The sequence below is a fragment of the Macaca nemestrina genome, chromosome 3, assembly GCF_043159975.1.
Source record: "Macaca nemestrina isolate mMacNem1 chromosome 3, mMacNem.hap1, whole genome shotgun sequence".
In the NCBI taxonomy this organism is placed as follows: domain Eukaryota; kingdom Metazoa; phylum Chordata; class Mammalia; order Primates; family Cercopithecidae; genus Macaca; species Macaca nemestrina.
Window position 1 is genome coordinate 169071075 of NC_092127.1, and position 22932 is coordinate 169094006.

The following is a 22932-nucleotide window of genomic DNA, read 5'->3' on the forward strand; positions in this document are numbered from 1 at the left end:
TTGACTCCAGGTTTCACATCCAGATCGCACTAAGGCAGGAGGTGGGTTCCCATGATCTTGGGCATCTTTGCCCCTGTGGCTTTGCAGGGTACAGCCTCCCTCCTGGCTCCTTTCACAGGCTGGCATTGAATGTCTGTGGCTTTTCCAGGTGCATGGTGCAAGCTGTCAGTTGATCTCAGTTGACCCACCATTGTGGCGTCTGGAGGATGGTGGACCTCTTCTCACAGCTCCACTAGGCAGTGCCCTAGAAGGGACTCTGTGTTGGGGCTCCAACCCCACATATCCCTTCCATACTGTCCCAGCAGAGGTTCTCCGTGAGGGCCCCACCCCTGCAGCAAACCTTTGCTCAGGCATCCAGGCATTTCCATACATCATCTGATATCTAGGCAGAGGTTCTCAAACCTCAATTCTAGACTTTTGTGCACCCATGGGCTCAACACCACGTGGAACCTGCCAAGGCTTGGGGCTTTCACCCTCTGAAGCCACAGCCTGAGCTCTATGTTGGCCCCTTTCAGCCATGGCTGTGACACAGTGCACCGAATCCCTAGGCTGCACACAGCAAGGGGATCCTGGGCCTGGCCCACCAAACCACTCTTTCTTCCTGACCCTCTGGGCCTGTGATGGGAGGGGCTGCCATGAAGGTCTCTGACATGGCCTGGAGACATATTCCCCATGTTCGCTGGAATTAACAATAGGCTCCTTGCTACTTATACTAATTTCTATAGTTGGCTTGAATTTATATGCTGAAAATGGGTTTTTTCTTTTCTATCACATAAGTCAGGCTGTAAATTTCCCAAAATTTTATGCTCTGTTTCCTTTTAAAAATAGAATGCCTGTAACAACACCCATGTCACCTTTTGAATGCTTTACTGCTTAGAAATTTCTTCTGCCAGATACCCTAAATCATCTCTCTCAAGTTCATAGTTCCACCAATCTCTAGGGCAGGGGCAAAATGCCACCAGTATCTTTGCTAAAACATAACAAGAGTCACCTTTGCTCCAGTTCCCAACAAGTTCCTCATCTCCATCTGAGACCACCTTAACCTGGACCTTGTTGTTCATATCACTATCAACATTTTTGTCAGAGCCATTCAACAAGTCTCTAGGAAGTTCAAACTTTCTCACATTTTCCTGTCTCCTTCTGAGCCCTCCAAACTGTTTCAACCTCTGTCAGTTACTCGATTCTAAAGCTGCTTCCACATTTTCAGGTCTTTTCAGCAATGCCCCACTCCACTGGTACCAATTTACCATATCAGTCCATTTTCTCGCTGCCGATAAAGACAGATCCGAGACTGGGAAGAAAAAGAGTTTTAGCTGAACTTACAGTTCCACATGGCCGAGGAGGCCTGAGAATCATGGTGGGAGGTGAAAGGCACTTCTTACATGATGGTGGCAAGAGAAGCATGAGGAAGGAGCAAAAGTGGAAACCCCTGATAAACCCATCAGATCTCATGAGACTTACTCACTATCATGAGAATAGCATGAGAAAGACCAGCCTCCCCTGGGTCCCTCCCACAACACATGGGAATTCTGGGAGATACAATTCAAACTGAGATTTGGGTCGGGGCACAGCCAAACCATATCATCAACTAAATAATTAAATAGTCTCTCTAAACCTATTGTTTCATTTATAATTCTTTGGTTGCAACATAATCTTTGACTTATTATTTATAAAGAGAATTTGCTGCATGTTAGTGGAATGCACACAATCAAATGCAATGATGAAGAACTAGGCCCAGAAAAGTAAGGAATTGGCAGTTATGATAATGGAAACTACTCAGAAGTGTCATTTGGCCCCCTCTGCTAGAATGAACAAACTGCAACTCTGTTTTTTTCTTCCTTCCCTTTAGGAGACAAAATTTCTTGTATTGTCCCACCCCTGCAGGGTCTGCCATTCTTGCCCCCCATTCTTTAAAAGTGTCAATGTCAAAACACACCACATTGCTCGTAACAGAATCAGAAGTAATTAAATGGTTTATTAATAAGGAATATGTGAGCAAAGAGAGATACTGGCTGAGGGGCCCACAGATAGCAACTGGGAGAAGGAAAGAGAAAGAACATGGTCCTGCAGCAGCTGGAACAATGTTGAATAATGTGAAATAATGTTGGGTGCAGACTAATTGTGGCTGGTCTCTCCTGTTGCATGGGTGGAAGCTCAGAGGGTCAGGGCGAGTTGCATTGCATGAGATTAATGAGACCTAATAGAAAATAGCAGTGTGGGGCATCTGACAGTGTCCATCAAGACAATTGAAAACAGTTTAAACAAATGCAGTTTGGTTGTGAGTGAGTTATTGCTTCAGATGTTATTTCTCCAAAGCTTCCACTGAAGACAGAGAAAGACTGAAGGATCACGCTTTGGTAATGTGACCACTTTGTGTCTAGGGCAGTGATTTTCAGTTTGTCTTAGGTTGCACCAAGACTCCACACATTGGAAGATGGCTATTCCTTAAAAGGAAAGGAAACAAGTACTAGGTAGCCAGATGGTCAGAGGGAGCAGCTCCCAGCCCTGAGGGTGAAATGACTGTCATTCTTTGAAATCTTTTGAAAAATTTTCTTTCTTCTTCTGCTTTACAAGAAAAGTAAGAAATTTGATAAGAAATGTATTTTTGGGGGTGAAGAAATGTTACATTGAAAGATACAGAGAAACAATTAAGAAGAGCGGGAGGAGAGAATTTCAAAATGTATACAGGTACAAACAAGGATAATATTCAGATTTTAAATCCTTCTCTTTGAAATCTGTGCTATGCACAAACTTGTGCATATTACGAATCCTCAAAACTGCCTTTATGTTCGTTACAGAACATCATGAGATAGAGCAACCTTCCAAAAGATTCTTGAGATAAAATTTTCACCATAGCATAAGAAAAAGTATTCAATAAATGTTACATTATTTTTATAATCTTATACCATGTTCATATAACTGTATTTTGTGAGACTTTCAATACTTGAAATTGTTTTATAATATGCATCATGCCTACTCTGTCAGCATTTAATTCAAAGAGCCACAAAATACTTAGAAAGAAAATTTTAAAAATTACAAAAGCATCCATACTTCAAAGTAGATAATTAAAATGATTCATATATGTTTCTACAATTCATAACAACTGTTCATGTGTTTTGTTGACCATAGAGCTTTTAACTAGAATTGGAACAGAGAAAGAACAGGTTTTCTGAAGATCCTTGCATTAAAAACAAGGCAAGAGACATTTAGTGTGACTCTTTAAAAAAAGAAGCCTTACCCCAAAGTATAAAGATATGATTTAATAACATCAATATTTTCAAATCATGTTCAAAATATGTTCAAACGTAGATGTTTTCACTCTATGTATAATTCAACAAGAAATTACTTTGTGAGAGCTCTTCTGATTCACAAGGCAAAATAATCCACCAATGATCTTAGTCTTATAACAATATGTTAGTAACTTTATTGTGCCACAAATAACAGCCTATGCTAATCACATGCACCCACTTTGGCTTACATATGTAAGAATTAGAACAGAATCTGACCTACGTCCTTGTGGTACCAGCACTTAGCAAAAGGCTCACCTTTGATAATAGGTGTGATAGACCTCCCTGCTAAATAATAAAATGATGGGAATATGGCAAAAGAGAAGAAAGAGTGAATTAGGCATAGAACATTATTTCTGCCACCCCTGGGTCCAGTGTGGACCAACTTCATGACCTTGGAAAACTATTTCCTTTATTTTTGTTCATTTACAAAAGGATGTGTGACTCTCTGAGTCGTTTTGAGGATGAAAAGTGATTAAAAGTATATAATAATAAACAACCAAAATATGATTGTTATTAAAATCCACTTGCTTTCACATTTCCTGGAGAATAAGTGTTTTGTTCAATATGCAACAAACTCTAAGGACTGTCTGGCAGTTAAAGCAAAGTGGTATCTACATTTGAGATTTTCCTTAAAGTACTGAGGAACTCTGAGCACCTAAAAACATTTTTAATTAAGCTCAATTTTGTCTCCTGTCTATTAGTATTGGAGGCAGTAAAATGAGATAGTTCAAGGAAATTTTCGTACCAGTGTTTATTGAGTACTTACTCTATCTAAAACTTTTGCTAGTTACCATGGCAATGAGTGAACCAATATAAGTCTTTCATTCTAATGAGAAATGCATACAAGTAAATAAAAATAACAATAATGTAGATAAAAAATAAGAGTGCAATGCATTATAGAAGAGATGTGAGCCATTTTTTCTGAGGGAATCTACTCGAGTTCTTATGATAAAAATGATATAAAATCAGTGGTGTGCTGGGGGACCTACAAGCTCAGTGAGCCCATTGTATGCATTTCTTCTCAACCTTGCTTTCAGTGCTGTATCCTTGGTAGCTTGAACTTGGGTGTGGTGAGGAGGGATACACATGACAGAAAAGACAAATGTTGTAAATCAGGGCTTCACAACCACTTCTAAAGCCATTTTTAAAAATGTTGTACGCAATAGTGCTCATATACTACTGTATACAATTCTAAAAGAAAAAATTGGAGAGGAAAAGAATATTTATATTTCTTTAGGCTAAAACAGTTTGATATCCTTTTTTTTTCATTTCTCTGAAGTCTTGGTTAGCATGCTTATAACAGTTCTAGAGTGATTTTTTTCCTCTTTCCTAGGAATCTGAAGAAAAAATAGAAATAAATAACTTAAAGCTCCTAATAAATGATTTTCTTAAGGCATAAGATAAATTTGGTTGATTGAGAATTTTAATAAGGGGTTATGCAAGTTTTAAACATTTTCCCCCAACTGATAGTATCATTACTTTCCATCACAGATAATAATAACTCTCATCATTGTTATAGATGAATGCATAGTAAAAATGAAATACCCAACTGGAAAACTGTTGCAAAAAATGGCTAGGCACTGGCTTCAGTGTTCAATAGGCCTGAGGCAATAATAACTTGCCTAAATACCAACTGAAATTCACAGAACAGCTTTGCTGGATTGAATGCAGTTTTGCTTAATACAAATTAATTTCACAGTTTTCTTTTTCACTGGTGATCACCAAGGATCCAGGTCCTACTGCCAATAAATAACACTTCATTTGTTTCTTGGAGTAATTATTTGTGTGCAATAGAACTTGCAGAAGCCAGGTTTTGTAGCCTCCAGCTATCACTTCTCCATGAGAGCCCTCTAAATTAGTTAACTTTTACCAATTACTTCTGTACCAGATGATTATCTTTCGAACCCAATCAATTTGTCTACATTTTCATCACTACAAAGTCTTTAAGCTGGGAGAAAAATATACCTGCTTGGATACCCAGTAGAGGTTAAATTTCCATTTTATAGGTGCTCTTTTTGGCTTACACAATTGTAAAAGCCTGATTAATTATTTGGTAATGTTCTTCTCTAATAACTTTCCACCACTAACTCAGGGTTTAAATTGTTTTAGAATAGTACATCTTATATTTCCCCTGAATTGCTACAAGTAGGGACAGGTTACAGGACACTGCTGCTACTCTTAGTGACCTGTGTACTGAGACTGGTCCATTAGGCTTTTAGTGGTCTGCTGTAGGCAGGAGACATTTACACCTGAGGGTGAGGTTTTAATTGCTAACATTTCCTAAAGGAAGGTGAAGGTGGGCAAAGGGAAAAGAAAAAAAAAAAGTTCAGGAACACACCAAAAGTCCTGGAGGAAAAAGGTAGAAAACAGGAGATTCCCATTGCATTTTTCAGAGGATGTTTCAAAGAACTATTCATTATATTAGGACCTGATGTTCTAAGGACATGAAGAATATGGAAAGGACCTGGATTTCTGGGTTTTCTGACCTAGATCTCCTCTAGTTTGGTGAGATGCTCTCTCCCCAATTGGCAAGGTTAGTTGCCAGAGAAGTAAGAAGCTGAGAAGCTGAGGACAAAGACACACATGCCAGACTATCCCAAGGGCAATCCTGAAGGGCAGTGGGATGCATTCCATAGGGTAGGTACAGATATTGGAGAGTCACACAGATTAGAGTGATAAATCGGATTCACACCTTAGCAGGTTTTCAACCTTGGCTAAATTTCTCCTCCAAACCCTGAATGTCTGTAATGACATGGAGGTAACTATGACAGCTGGGATATACTGAACATGTGAATGTTCCTGGTACCAGGTCGGATGCTTTACCTCCTTCACCTGCTTTGAGTCACATCACTAGCAAATGACAGAGTTAGAATTCAAACCCAGGAAGTCTCATTGCAAAGCTCACTTTTTATCCATTATGCTTTACTAACCTCTGTATTTCTCATCTAGTTGATAACAATGCAAAATACATATGAGGAGCACATGATTGTTGTGTAACAAAAGACCACAAGTTTAGCAGCTTGAAACAATATGCATTTATTAGCTCACAGTTCTGTCAGTCATAAGTCAAGCATGGGGTGGTAGGTTTCTCTGCTCGGTGTATAACAGCTGGGTATCAAAATACAAAAGCTGAAATCAAGGGATCAGTTGAACTGATTTCTCACAGAGGTTCTGGAGGTTGCAGGGTTAGGGACAAAATCTGCTTCCAAACTTAGTCTTGTGGTTGGTAGAATAAAGTTCCTTGCAGTTGTTGAACTGAGGTTTCTGTTTCCCTAAAAACTATCAACTGGGGACAATCTCAGTTCCTAGAAGCAGACGCTCTCATTGGGAACCCAACATGGGTGTTTGTTTTCCTCAGGCTAGCCAGAGTGGATATTACTTACTTCTTCTTTTTGACCAGTCAGAGCAATCTCTCTGCTCTTGCAGGGTTAACAAGATTAAATCAGTCTACTTGGATAAATTCTCATTCTTAAAGACACATATGTGCCACCTAACATAACTTGATCACAGGAGTAAAACATTTTCTTTGTACAACTCCATGTATTATGTAGGATATCCACAAAAGGAGCAGAAAATCCTGTGCACCATTTTAGGAATCTGTCTGTAACATGGGGTGTAACAATCGCAAATGGTTGTGAGGATTAAAAGTAATAATTTTATGTAGTATATTTAGCACCTTGATTAGCATATAACACTTTCATACCTGGTAGCGATGATGATGAGGATGATGATGATGACGACTATGGGTTTGAATGTTTGGTTATCTCCCAAATTCATATGTTGAAACAGAATCACAAATATGGTTGTGTTAAGAAGTGTGGCATTTCGAGGTGATTAGATCATAAAAGCTGAGTCCCCGTGAATGAAATTAGTGCCATTATAAAAGAGGACCAAGGGACACCCCTCTCTCCTTCTGCCATATGAGCTCAGAGTGAGAAGATAACTGTTTGTGAGAAACTGGGCCCTCACCAGACACCAGATCTGCTGCTGCTTCAATCTTGGACTTTCCAGTCCCTAGAACTATAAAAAAAATATATTGATGTTTTTATAAGCCACTCAATTTATGGTATTGTGTTATAGCAGCCTGAAAGGACTAAGACAATGATGTTGATGACTCGAAAAGAGATAGATAGATAGATTCTGACTTTTAAGGTACAAGCATGGAAACAAAAGCAGAGTATAGAATCAGAGATACAGAGTCTGTGTGTGTGTGTACGTGTGTGTGTGTGTGTGTGTGTGTGTGTGTGTGTGTGTGTGTGTATGTGTATATATTTGCTTTGGGGTGAAATCATGTGGAGGTATACTTTCACCCCAAAGCACACCTTAATATGCACAAGACAAGTGATATACAAGCCATGGTTATTGGCTATTATAAATTATGACTGTGTCAAATTAAGTTTCACTGTAATGTCTATTACGTCAGGTTAAGGCAACAATATGGGAGCTCATAATTCTTTTGCCTCCATATTTTATCACAGTTTATGTAAAACCAAACTGTAAATAAGAATATAAGATAGGATATGCTCTTTAAATCATCACATTTTGCAACAAAACAATAATTATTCAGATATACAGATTCTGTATCAAGAATTCTTGACATTAATGAGAATGAAAATTATTGAACGAAAAAGAGCTTTTTTCTTTCATAAAACAGATAATGAGAGCCTACTTTGTGCTAGGTACTGATGACATGTAGCAGGAATAAATAATATCTACTCTCAAAGCAATTGCAATGTATTTAATAGTGAAACAAGTAAATCAATGACTATATAGTCTGAGAAGAAGTATACTAAAATTATGCTCAGAAAGCTATAGCAACAAATTTTATTTTAAGATACATAGGTTGGCCGGGCACGGTGGCTCAAGCCTGTAATCCCAGCACTTCGGGAGGCTGAGACGGGCGGATCACGAGGTCAGGAGATCGAGACCATCCTGGCTAACACGGTGAAACCCCGTCTCTACTAAAAAAATACAAAAAACTAGCCGGGCATGGTGGCGGGCGCCTGTAGTCCCAGCTACTCAGGAGGCTGAGGCAGGAGAATGGCGTAAATCCGGGAGGTGGAACTTGCAGTGAGCTGAGATCCGGCCACTGCACTCCAGCCCGGGCGACAGAGCGAGACTCCCTCTCAAAAAAAAAAAAAAAAAAAAAAAAAGATACATAGGTTGACCTATAACTTCAATTGTAGACTGTGATTGTAGACTGTATGTTTCATTAATGTGGAGATTAATTTACTCTTCATATTTCCTGTAGTTTCTATCATATAATGCCACATACAACTGTTTGTAATCCATATATGTTTAATGAATGAATAAAAAATAGCAGATAATTTATCTATTTGGTTACTGGTATCAGTCCCCCTTTCTCTAATTATTCTTATAAAAATAGTGTCTATCCATACCATTTTCTTCCCTGGATTCAATTTTCGGGGAATTCTACTCTACTCCTGGTTTAGGGTTTAGATGTAACTCCAGCATACTAATCTTGTGGCTCTCATCCAGGAGAATTTTTTTTCCCTCCAGGATACATTCACCATGCCTAGGGACATTTTTCCAATGGGAAGGTGTTATAAATTGCTACTGACCTCTACTGAGTAAAGGCTAGAGATATCACCGCATATTCTACAGTGCAGAGGACAGTAACTCTCCGCATCAAATAATTATCTGGCCTAAAATGTTAATAATAGAGATACTGAAAACTCTGGTCTAATCTCATTTTTCTAGCCCCAGAAATTGGCTTAGGGATGAACACCCGATCTAAATTGTTCTAATCAGACCAAAGGTTGAAAACTTTCTTTGATGGTTAGGGGAAATGAGGCTCTGTGGGAGCATTCTTTGAACGAGAAAATATATAGAGCTGAGACCTAGGGAAACAATTTAAGACCAAAAAGGGAATGTTTTATGTGATTAGAGTCCAACTCAAGATAAGCCAAAGAATACAAAGAGAGATTAGCATGATTTGAGCAACCACAATGAACATACTCTCTGAAGCTTTTTCAGTCTCTCAATATTTTAGTCATATAATCCAGTAAGTTTCTTTTAAATTATTTAAGTCCTGGGGTTTGGGTTACTTGCAAAAAATAACTTTTATTCTGAAGAAGAATAGATGAATAAATTATAAGTAAGGCACAAATGAAAAATAAATGTTATTTATTATATTATGTTATATTTCCAAAAAATCATGACTATTTTTGCATTTTTTTTGAAAAATAATGTTTTAAAATCTTTAAGGGGGGACTGTCTTGCTATACCCTGTGTATTAGTCTATTTTCACTTTGTTGATAAAGGCATACCCAAGACTGGGAAGAAAAAGAAGTGTAAATAAACTTAAGAGTTCCACAGGAATGGGGAGGCCTCAGAATCATGGCAGGAGGTGAAAGGCACTTCTTTCATGGCAGCAGGCAGAGAAGAATGAGAAAGAAGCAAAAGCAGGAAAACCCTGATAAACCATCAGATCTTGTGAGCCTTATTCACTATCACAAGAAAGCACAAGAAAGACCAGCCCCTATGATTTGATTACCTCCCCCTGCGTCCCTCCCACAACACGTGGGAATTCTGGGAGATACAATTCAAGTTGAGATTTGGTGAGGACACCGTATCACCCTGTGATATAGTCGACTATCCTAATTGTCAAAAGAGAGAGAAAGACAGAGAGAGGGAGAAGGAGAAATTTTATTTTATAGATAGGATTTAGAAGCACTTAATCATTTTCTCTTCAAGTTTAAAGCCCTCCCTCCCCTACCCTTCTACGCTAAGTCATTGTGTAAAGATAAAATAAGGTTTTATGAAGAGTGTCTCCAAAACACAATTACCTCCCCTCCTAGACTGGGAACAGAATTATATTGAAAACTCACATGCATGATAGAAAGACAGCTAGCATTGGAATTCATTTTCTCTTATTTGATGATCCCTCTCTCGACCATATAATGTAACAAATGAAAACATATTATCCTATCCTTTAATCTTGAAAATGTTCTTCGGACTCCTACTACTATAAATATTTAATATTGTGAAGTATGGCAACAGAAGAGAGTCACAGGGCAGTGCTATTAACTTTAGAAGAGAGTCATAGGGCTTTGCTCTTATCCTCAGTTATTATAAATATATTTATCTCAAACGAAGCAGTAACAAATAGAGAATTAACATATTTTTCATGCTAATTGAGGACAACATTTGCTCTTAGATTCTTCCAGGGAGCAGCACAGTTTCTGTCGATACACACTCTGCAGATGGAGCTCCTCTGTGCTATCTCACACAGCCAGAATAATATTCCCCAAAATCTATTCAAGTCATGAACTCCCTATTTTAAAATCCTTCAATAGCTTCCTAAATTTGAAAGATACAAGCCAGAATCTTTTGTGGTATAGTAGAAACTTTAGTTCCTACTTATTGTCTGCACATGGGCCACACCTTTTTCCATAAACTCTCCCATGTATATCTGCTACTACTACTTATGACTAAAGTACGTCCAACATAGCACACAATCTCCTACTTCATTGGTTTTGCGTATAATGTTTGCAAAGCATTCTCCTCTCCCTTGATCATATGCCACATTTCTATCCATATTGCTGACTTAAAACCCTGAACCTCACTGATCCTTCTACTACTGCACCACCAGTAAAGACGAATTTCTCCCTCCCCTCTGTTTCATTACTGTCATGTAAATCTTTCTCTTCATGCTTGTTGCTTCATTTTTCTTACTCTCCAAACAGTTTATAAGTCCCTGCAAGCAAGCACCATTTGATATTAATGGTTTTATCACTTAAAAGAGTGACTTTCAAATTTTTGGAACAGTTGTTCACATGAAAACATGAAGTTTAAATAGTGACTCAGAACATTTATATATGTATATATGTATGTACACCATGTATATATGTATGCCATGTATATGCATATGCACATGCATGTATATACATGTATATAGAGATTGCTCCCACCAAAATTCATCATCACTTTTTCTCTTCTCTTCTTTCTCATGCCTTCCCTACTTTATATTTGAATAAAACTACCCTCTCTCAAACTACTCTTCCTGTCTTTTATACATAGGTAAACAGCATCAACATCCACCAACTGTTTGAACAAACATTCTGAGAGTTGTACTGATCTCTCCCTTTTGTTCATCTCTCTCATGTAGTCCACATCTACTCTGCGTTCATGGCTTCCAGATCAACTCAAACATTAGTCCAAACTATAACTATTTCTTATCTGAGTAATGAAAATATCCACCACTTGGTCTTCACAATTCCATACTTTCCATAATCTTAAAAAAAATGGAAATCAAAGCCAGGGCATGTCCCTCTGTATTAAATTCCTATGACTTCCATAACAAATTACTACAATCCTGGTAGCTTAAAACAATGGAAATTTATTGTTCATAGTTCTGAGAGCCTGAAGTACTAATAAAGGTGCCAGGAGTACCAAACTCCCTCTGAAGGCTCTAAGCGAGAATCCTTCCTTCCCTATTCTAGTTTCCGGTACCTCGGGAAACAGGGGTGTCTTGTGTTGTGTTTGCAGAATTCCAATCTCTGCCTTTGTCTTCTCATGACTTCTTCCCTGCCTGTCTGTGTCTCAAATCTCCTTTTTCCCTTCTCTGATGCCTGCCACTGTACTTTGGGCCACCCTAAATGACCTCATCATTAGGGTGTCCTCATCTTGAAATTATTAATTATATTTGGAAAGATCTTTTCTACAAAATAAGGTCACAGTTGTAGATTCTTGGTTATCCTACTTTTTGGGAGACCACAATTCAACCCACCACACATTAATACACCTTTCAGTGACCTCCCAGTGGCTCAATACATCATATTTTTAATTTTTATTGTATAGTAATAGTAGTTGAGAAATCAAAAGTAAAGGAGATAAAGCATAAAATTACTGTGTTATATTTATTTTTACCTTTTGTAACTTCTGCCATTGTTTGTTTGTGTTTTTGTTTATGCCCCAGGCTAGATGATAAGTTCTTAAGAGCAGATATTGTATATATAATTGCAGTATCAATCCATGTACATTCAATAAATATGTTAGATTAATACATAATGTAATTGTTGAAGAAAATAAGAGAAGAAACTAATGGCTACATTGTCTTTCCACTCTTAGACCACTTTACTGTATTCCTTGGATTATCTTTCAAACTTCTTGTGTATGTCAATGAGCTTCCTTGCCACCTAGATTCTGAATTCATGTCTGTCATTTACCCTATTTCAGTCCGGTTAAGAATTAATGCTGGGGAGCTAGTGTGATCATTTAGAGATAGGAAGACACTTTGCTTTGTTGAGTTACCAGAGTTCTTGTGCTGGTTCTTTCTAATCTACTGTGTGGGCTAATGTTCCTTTACTCTTTAAAGTTGCTGTCTTTTGATGGGGCTTTTCACTCTCATGTTCTTTGATGCCCTTAAGGGGTTTGAGTGTGGTATAAATTATGTTTAGTTGATTGACTTCATTTCTGGATGCTTTCAGGAAGCCAAGTCCTGAAAGTCAAGCCAGTGAGCCCTGTGTGGATGCAGACTGGCAAGACTGTGGAGATGCTCTTATGTATGCACAGTAGCAAAATGACAGGGAAAGGCTGCAGGTGGGTACACACTGACAGGAGCAGGTGTGGCCAGGTGCGTGCTAGTGGGGCTTTGTCTGCAAAAGTGCTCTGACAATTAGACAGGGTCTGCCAGTGGAAGAGCTATGACAGAAGTTGCTGGAAAGCTAAGGCTGTGCTGCAAGTGGTTACAGCAAGGCAGGAACCCTGGCAGAGCCAAGCAAGCAGAGTGGCATTTACATCCCAAACATGCAGAACTATAAGTCAATTTGTAAATTCTTAAATTACCCAGTCTCAGGTAGTATCTTTATAGCAGGGTGAGAATAGGCTAATACAGAGAATTGGTACTAGCAGAGTGGGGTACTGCTATAAAGATAACTTGAAAATGTGAAAGTGACTTTTGAAGTGGGTAACAGGCAGAGGTTACCCACTTCTGGAGGATTCAGAAGAAGACAGGAAGATGTGGGAAAGTTTGGAACTTCCTAGGGACGTGTTGATTGGTTTTGTGATATGGACAATGAAGTCCAGACCGATAGTGATATAGACAATGAAGTCCAGGCTGAGGTGGTCTCAGATAGAGATGAGGAACTTATTGAGAACTGGAGTAAAGTTCACTCGTGCTATGCTTTAGCAAAAAGTCTGGCAGCATTTCCCCCTGCCCTAAAGATCTGTGGAACTTTGAACTTGAAAGAGATGATTTAGGGTATCTGGTAAATAAAATTTCTAAGGAGCAAAGCGTTCAAGATGTGACCTGGCTTATTCCGAAAGCATTCAGTGATATATATGTATTTACAAAGAGATGATTTGACTTTGAACTTATGTTTAAAAGGAAAGCAGAGCATAAAGGTTTGGAAAATGTGCAGTCTTACCATATGATAGGAAAGAAAAACCCATTTTCTGGTGAGGAATTCAAGTTGGTTGCGGAAATTTGTGTAACTAACTAGGAGCAAAATGTTAACCACCAAGACCATGATAAAAATGTCTCTAGGGCATTTCATACATCATGGCAGCCCTTCCCATCACAGGCCTGGAAGCCCAGGGGGGAAAAATGGTTTCATGGGCTGGGCCCAGGGTACCACTGCTATGTGCAGCCTCAGAACTTGGTGCCCCATGTTTCAGCCACTCCAGCTCAAACTGTGGCTAAAAAGAGCTAACTTACAGCTTACGCCATTGCTTCAAAGGGTGCAAGCCCCAAACCCAGGCAACTTCTATGTGGTATTGGTCCTGCACATGCACAGAAGTCAGGAATTGAGGGTTGCGAACTTCTGCCTAGATTTCAGAAAATATATGGAAACACCTGGATGTCCAGGCAGGAGTCTGCTGCAGAGGCAAAACCCTCATGAAGAACTTCTGCTAAGGCAGTGCAGAAGGGAAATGTGGGATTGTACCCCTAACAGAGTGTCCCTATAGGGGCTTTGTCTAATAGAGCTGTGAGAAGAGGATCATGGTCCTCCAGATGCCAGAAAGGCAGATCCACCAACAGCTTCACCAAGTGCCTGGAAAAGCCACAAACACACACCAGACCCTGAAAGCAGCCACAGGATCTTTACCCTGCAGAGCTACAAGGGCAGAGCTGCTCAAGGCCGTGGTAGCCCACCCCTTGCATCAGCATGCCCTGGATGTGAGACATGGAATCAAAGGAGATTTTGGAGCTTTAAGATTTAATGACTGCCCTTCTGGGTTTCAAACTTGCAGTGGGCCTATAGCCCCTTTGTTTTGACCAATTTCTCCCATTTGGATTGTAAATATTAACCAAATGCCTGTACCCCTCACTGTATTTTGGAAGTAACTAATTTGATTTTGATTTTACATGCTCATAGGTGGAAGGGACTTTTCTTGTTTCAGAGGAGACTTTGATTTGGAATTTTGAGTTAATTTTGGAATGATTTAAGACTTTGGAGGATTGTTGGGAAGGCATGGTTGTTTTTCAGATGTGAGAAGGAGAGGAGATTTGGGAGGTGCCAGGGGAAGAATGATGTGGTTTGGCTCTGTGCCCCCACCCAAATCTCATCTCAAATTGTAATCCCCATGTGTCAGGGGAGGGACCGGGTGGAAGGTGATTAAATCATGGGGTCCATTTCTCTCATGCTGTTCTTGTGACAGAGTTCTCAGGAGACTGATTATTAGATAAGTTTGTGGTCCTTCCCTGCTCTGTCTCTCCTGCAGCCATGCAAGACGTGCCTTGCTTCCCCTTCGCCTTTCACCATGATAGTAAGTATCCTGAGGCCTCACTAACCATGTGGAACTATGAAGCAATTAAACCTCTTTTGTTAATGAATTACCCAGTCTCAGGTAGTGTCTTTACAGTAGGGCGAAAATGAACTAATACAGGTACCCATGGCTGTGCTCCACTATGGCTATTCCTATGCTAAACCCTCTGGGCTCCACACTGGCTGGGGTCTTGTCTCACTCAACTCTCCAGGCAGTTCTCCCTGCCAACTTGTATGTCCATGGGGGCCATGAGGCCTTCTACAGCTGCGATCCTGGAGGTCTGTGGCTAAAGTGGGCAACTCCAAACCTATTTCAACCCGCTTCCCTAGGAGCCACCCAGGGTCAGGAATGAGTCCAGGTGCTTTGCAACCCTATGCGGGGTTTCCAGCTTCTTACCCTTGCAGCACACTGTCTGCAAAGTCCTTCTGTCTGCTCTGATTGCCTTCTTACCAATGATCTTCCCAGAGTGCGCCAGTCTAATCGATGGCCCAATCTCTCTTTGTGGGAGAAGCTCTTCCTGGCTGCATCTAGTAGGCCATCTTGGCTCATCTCCAAAGGATTTTATTTTATTTATGAAACATAAATATGTAGTATTTATATACTATGTGATTTGCTTTGTGCTCCTTCAACATTTATCAAAGTAAGAAAGTATTGTTGGGTTTTTTTGATGCTCATTTATCTCAGTTGTGATTAGCAGTTATTATTGATAATGTCAATAGTAACTGAAGAAAGACAAAGACATGAAGAAAACAATAAAAAAGAATTAAAATATATGATTCAGTTTATTTAACACACATGGAAAGTCTCTTGTCAAAGTTCAAATTTTGGTGTGTGATTGTAAATAATGGAATCAATTCTCTTGAGCAATATTTCTCAACTTTGGTGGAGTCTTATAATTAGTTTGGGAGCTTATAAAAAATATCAGTGCCCAAGCTACACCCTATAGCAATTAAATTAGAATCTTTGGCATTGGGATCAAGGCAATAGTCCTTTTTAAAGCTCCCTAGGTGAAAACAATGTACAATCATGACTGAGAATCAAGGCTTTGTAGTTCTATTTTCTTTGTTAAATTTTATATGTGTGTATGCATGTGTTTGTGTATGTGTGTATGTATGTATGTATTTCTTGACTTTTTGCCTATTGATTTGTTTTCTGGTATTATAGCATTTGAATTGTTACCGATTTTTTCATATGCTAGTATCACCTAAAAGTAGATATTTCCATCTTTTCTGAGTATTTTAAATTTTTTTATCTGCATTTTTCTTTTTTAAAAAGTTATTTTAGTTTAATATATATAATGTATTATATATTTTTTTAATATTAACATTTCATTTACAATTAAAATGAATGCTATTTATTCCCTACTCTTTGGTTATTTCTGACATCAAGAAATGCATTGCTTCTCAATTGGGTGATTTTATTTAAATAATCCTAAGTTTTGGATATTTCTACTTGATTTATTTTAATTCACATTATATCAAACAATGATACGTAGGTTGGTTTATTTCTTAAATACTTTGTTGATATTGTACTTGAAGTCCCTAGCTCAAAAATAGAAATATGATATTTTAAACATTTTTCAAATGGAAAACATTTTAGAAATCTAGTCCAATTGTTTTCTCATAATTTTGGCCATAAATCACTGTTAAAAATATATTTTACATCATGTCCCAGTGTGCTCATATACACACATTCCAAAGAACAGTTTCAGGATGCAATGTTTACCTTTTTAATATGTGAAACCCTGTCATATGTTCTCTATAACTTAGTTTTAAACATTTGTCACAATACACAAAATTGTTTTTTTTCCTAATGCTCTAAAATAATTTAATATGGCATGCATATTAAACTTTAACACATTATATTAAATCTAAAAGCATAAACTATTTAGACAAAAAATGGATGAATCTCAGAAAGTCTCAGAATACATTACAGTCTGATTTCTGTTTTAAAATTCAATACCAGTAAAAACTAAGCAAAACCCAACGTAGAGATACCATTGCTAACAATACAAAGAAAAACAAGACATAAAAGCAAAATTAAAGGCAGTGATTACCTCTTAAGGGAAACAAATCAAATATAATTGTAGTAAGACAGAAAAGTTTGGTTAATGTTCTATTTCTCAAGGTGAGTAGTAGTAACATGATTGGAATTTCTTTTATTATTTTTTAAACATGACATATATATGTTATTTTCACCCTTCTGTGCCTATTTTTGCACACATTTTAGAATTAAAACTATATGAGAAAATAGATATACACCAAGGGTTGAAAAAGTTGCCCAAAATCTAGATACTGTGGTGGTCTAGATGGCATTTTAAAAGTTTAGACTAAGAGGCCCACATTTTTAAATGTGAAAAGATTATGTAAAAGGCCTTATCTTGAAAACTGAAGGGTGTAGGACAATACACTGAGCTGAAATAGCACAGCCTGTGGGCTTGGAGTTCTGATAATGCCCCACCACTTCCTAGTCTTCCTTAAATCTGGACCCCAGAGGCATTCAATTTTCTGACTCCCAATACCATGTTCAGTGGCCATGTAATAAAGCAATTCTACCTCAAGCCATCTAATCATAAAACCTGTGTAAAATTGTACAGTTAACTTTGTTGGAAATGCCTTAGAAGTACAATATGTGGGTCAAAGGATATTCCCATTTAAAACTTAGATATTGCCTTCAAACAAGTTGCACGAATTGAAACTCCTACTAACATGTATGAGAAAGCCTATAGTCTTTATAGTCAACGATGACTATGAGTAATTAATATTTCCCACTCTAAAAGATAAAAACTAGTAGCTAATTGCTCTTTTAATTTGCATTTATGTAACCACAAATAAGGTTTGCTTTTTTTTCCAGTCTATGGCCATTTCTAAAGTAAATTTTTATGTCCATTAATATCTCTGGACTTTTTCCATTATTTTCTTTGTGATTTATAAAGTATTTTTATGTATTAGAAATAATAATTGACATGTATACATATGTAACAAACCTGCACATTGTGTACATGTACCCTAGAACATAAAGTATAATAAAAAATAAAAAAAGATAGATGACAAACTGGGACTGTCAATTACAAAATTGGTTTTACAACCTAATTAAATGTTGAGACATGTTTGAAGGTCAATATCCTTGTTTTATAGGTAAGTTTAGAACCTCAGACCTAATGATCTTGCCCAAAGTTTTATAACTAGATGGTGAAGGTATTCTTTTCCGTGACAAGAGCTGTTAACCAAAGTGCGTCACCTCAATGATTCTGAAATGTGATTATTTGTCATTATAACATCTGGAAGATGCTAAAGTGAAGATTTTCTGGCCCCTCCCCTAGGACTGCTGAGTAAGTCATATTTTTCCTAAATATAATATTGTGTATTGTTTTATTTTAACATGTATCTAGGCTAACACAGGGTTATTAGAAAAATTGAATCTCCAAATAGACAACCAGACTAGAAAGATTCTTCGATGCTTTGTGTCAGGAATATTCCTACTCTCTGATAGCCTCTCTGAACATTTTTCAAGTACATTGAGTTTATACTAAGAATAGCTGATGTAGCTATAATTTCTAACTAAAAGGAATTAACTACGGAGAAACAAAACAAAATATATATTATCCAATATGTAAGTACAAAATATATATTATACAATATACAGAAGAAAAGCCATTCTATATATTATACAATATAGAGAAAGAAAAACCAGCTCATATGTCGATAGGGGCCATGAGGCCTTCTACAGCTGAGATCCTGGAGGTCTGTGACTAAAGTGAGCAACTTCAAGCCTATTTCACCACCCCCCTTCCCTAAGAGCCACCCAGGGTCAGGAATGAGTCCAGGTGCTTTCTTTCTGAATGAGGCTACCTGGGAATGAAATACATGCATCTGACCCTTCACTGTAAGCTTATAAAAAACTATTTAATTTTTTCTCTATTTCTACAGTTTCTAGACAAAAACTTAGTACCTCTTAAAGAGGTATAACCAAATGTTTTGAACCATTTAGTATAAACTTCCTAAGGACATACTCTGAATATTGTGTGTGTGAGTGTGTGAGTGTCTAGTCTGTGTGATATATGTGTAATGCAATTTTGTGTATTGTGACAAATATTTATATGTATACGTAAAGCACATATACACTTATTTATAAATTATATACATGTGCCACTCTGTCAATACATTACAATTGTCATACAATATCTACAAAAGAGAATTATACAATATCTATCAACGAGAAATTTAGAAAGTTGAGATAAAAATGAGTAAAAACAAAATTTTTCTTTCTACTCTCCTATTGATGATGTTACCTCTCATTTTGGAGACCACTGACTAGGAGAATATTTCTCAAATGTTTCTGATCATTATTTATTAAAAGAATATATATCTGGATCTCATTTCAAAGTTATTAGATTGGAATTACTGTAGTGACTGGCTAACACTCTAACCTTCTATAAGTGTTCTAGTTGAGCCAGTTTCTACCAGAAGATCCACACATCACAGTAAGTAACATCAGCAGATACTGCCAACCTCTACCTCCTCATGGTGACTTAGTAGATGTGAGATTGGCTTAGGAATTGGCATTTTATAAAGCTACCATGGTTGTAGGCAGTAAATAATGACATTGAATATATCTAACACATGCACATTGATTGATAGGTTAATTGACTACCTGTGTGTAGTTTTTCCCAAGTTTCTGTATGAAACTACTTCCAAGTTAGTGGTTAACAATGTTTCTCCCTTGAATTTCTAATGATAGTTTAATTGACTAAATATGTGTAGTTTTCTCCAAGTTTTTAATGTAACTACTTCTGAGTCGGTGGTTAACAATCTTTTTCCCTTGAATAGCTATGTTGGCATTGTTTTCAAGAGTAAAGTTTTATAATAGATATGCTAGCTAATTGTTTTCCACTCAATTTAGAAAATTTACTTCGGGTATTCCTGAATGTTCATCACAGATATTTGGCATTTGATTTATGTTTTAAAGATGTACTCTTTCATTGGGACAGTTATGTGCTGTCATAATTAACACATTTTCACACTAAAATGTATGCTATGTAGAAAAAATAGTTTTTGGAATCATTAATTCCAAGTTTTTTATATGTTTTCTTCAAGAAGGGCATGATAATTTGCATATATTATCCAATTCATTTTCAGGTTTTTCAAATAATCATGAAGTCATGGGTTATATAAAAGTAGCAAATATTTTAATGCAGTAGGTACTCCTGACTTGTATTCTCACCTTAATTATGTGAATACACACACACACACACACACACACACAAACATCCATACCTACATGCCTATACATATTGCCACATAATTATTGCCACATTCAGTCAATGAAAAATTCACTCAAAAAATCAATACTTTTTGATTTTAAAAGTATTGAACAAGAATTTTACATGACTGTGTATTGCATATATGAACACTTTTGCCTTGAGGAGATCTCGCCAAAATTCATTACGGATTATATCAATAACATACGCTTTTCAGAATTCTAGTCAGGTCTTCTATTTATTGAACCAAGATGGACAAAAATAAATTGTCCTGAATTTTGTTGTGTTGAGAAGGACTCCAGTTCTTCAGAATATGACAGTCTGAAAAAGGGTAATTTGTTTCCCTATATGCAGTTGAAACCTGAGTGAGAATGATGAATATCAACTTGCTGCAAAACGATCCGGCAGACTTAGCAACCTTGCTTAGAATTCCTGGAAAAGTACGAACAGAAAATATTCTACAAAGGGTGCTAATGTTTTTATAAACCAATAATCCATAGTAGCAAAAGGAATTTTAGGGGAATTTCTCTTTTAGGAAAGTTCTTCCTGCCTTTAGGCAACATTGCCTAAACAGAAATCCTTTTCAAATTCTATTTAATTTTTGTAATCCCTCTATATCATTTAGAGGGAATTCTGTGTGCCTCTTGAGTATCTGTTTCCAGTATATCATGCCAGTTAATTAATCCTTGGTTTGTTTTTGCCAAAAACAAAACCGACTCTTGCTTATTGGTTTTCAGTATTTACTCGGGAAGTTAACACTAAGAGTCAGTTAGCTCTTAGTATTACTAATTTCACTGAAGAGTCAGGTTAAGCAGATGACTGCATTAATTTGTTAATTGGATGGAAAGCCTCATCACTATTGTCCACAATCTGCAGCAGTTTTCAAAAAGCTGTACGTTTGGCATTTAATTAGTAAAGATTACATAACGGACTGACCAAATAACTAATTTCCATATTGGATGAATGCAAAACAAGAAGACTCACCTTCATGAATCCATTTTGGTTGCTAGGTTGGTTTTCTTTACTAGACTTCTTTAGTGCCTTCTGTTTCTTAGTCTAGATCTAACGTTTGATCTCACATGTGGTCAGTGAGTCTAACACTACAGTTTCTCTTAGGTTCTCCTTCAGAAGTTGAGAACAAGAGCTGCCTTATTAATAAGTCACATGACTTTTTAAAACAGAAAGTGTTACCTGTTCAGGCAGGTTTTGCTATTTCTTTTACTTTTAGAGTGTGTTCTATGCTTATTGTGATTATGAAACACTCCTGAAGAATGTTAAAGCTACGTTTGCTCCAGAGGATCTCATCAATTTCTAAGGAGTATAGTGAAACCTGTATTTGCTCTTCTAAAACACTTATTCAGAAGTTTGTAGATGTTATTGAATATATTTCTTGCACAAATATAAATTCAACCACATTCTCTAAAGAAAAAAATATTTTAAAAAACTACTTATTGTTCAGCTTTTCCACTTTCAAATGATTTCAATTTTAAACATTTTGTTATAAGGAATATTAAGTATCCCTAATTAAGAATAGTAACAAAAAAATGAGAAGAAATGATGAAATAATAAAATTTGAAATTTACAGGAAAAAGATTTGAAGATATGCTGAAATGTGAATCAAAAGAATAAAACAATAGTTACAAAGCAGAGTTGTCTTCCCTGAAATCCCGTTAAATGGACTTGATTTCTGCCTTACTAAGAACACAATGGTCAGAGTCTTTGATAGCTGCCTTAAGAATTCAAACTTATTTGTGGCTTAAAATCTACCTGGCACACAAACTTGAACATAATAATAATTATTAACATTTATTGGACACACACTGCATGCTAGGCACTATGCTAAGTGTTTTAAATAATAACTGATTATTACTTATAAATGTCAACAACCCCTTGAGGTAGATCTATTATTATTTCCATTTTCTATATGAGGACAAAAAACAGAAGCTTGGGAAATAAAATAGCTTTCTTTACTTGTAGATGGCAAATTGAGGATATAAAACATTTCTCCTTGATTTCAAAGTCCACCCTGTTAATAACTTTCCTATTCATTTATTTTTTCACAACTGGAAAAAGATTACTGAGAGTCTATTACTCTTAAGCCATGGGGTAGACACTAGAAACAGAGGGGTAAACATTATCATGTCCCCACCATCACGGAGAGATTAATTATGCAATATGTAATTAATATATATTTGTTAAATCATAAGTTAACTAATAAGTTAAATCTTTCAAGAACCTTCTTGCCTTAAATAAATGCAAAATTTTAAGTGTATTTTTTTCATCAACTTCACTAGGTCTTTGGTCCTGTAGAACATGGGGTGAACTGGCATATTCTCCTATTACTAATATTACTAATTTGTCCTAGAGTATGTTAAATAAGTTAACTTATAAAACAAAACTGAATACTTCTTGTGTTTTTGAATTGACACTTCCACCCACTCTTTCCTAGTGCCTGCTTTTAATAGTATCAGTTAATTTTCAGAGGCTGCAAACACTCAAAGTATTCCAATTGAGATTCTTCTGTATCATGTCCCATTGATGTGTTTGCTCTAATCACTGGATTGTATTTATCCTATCCACTCTTTTGTAAAAGTATTAAATAGAGGCTGCCTCAATGACGAACAGATTTAATATACTTATCCTCAAACC

At 36.9% G+C, this 22932-nt stretch overlaps 1 long non-coding RNA gene across 1 annotated transcript in view; it reads right to left on the reverse strand.

Annotated features, from left to right (window-relative positions):
* The window catches only part of LOC105487799 (uncharacterized), a 63677-nt gene extending 42006 nt beyond the window's left edge, over window positions 1–21671 (reverse strand). The window contains exon 1 of the long non-coding RNA XR_011621398.1: window positions 21268–21671. This is a non-coding gene — a long non-coding RNA (uncharacterized lncRNA). The remainder of the gene's footprint in view (window positions 1–21267) is intronic.
* Between the last annotated feature and the right edge of the window lie 1261 nt (window positions 21672–22932).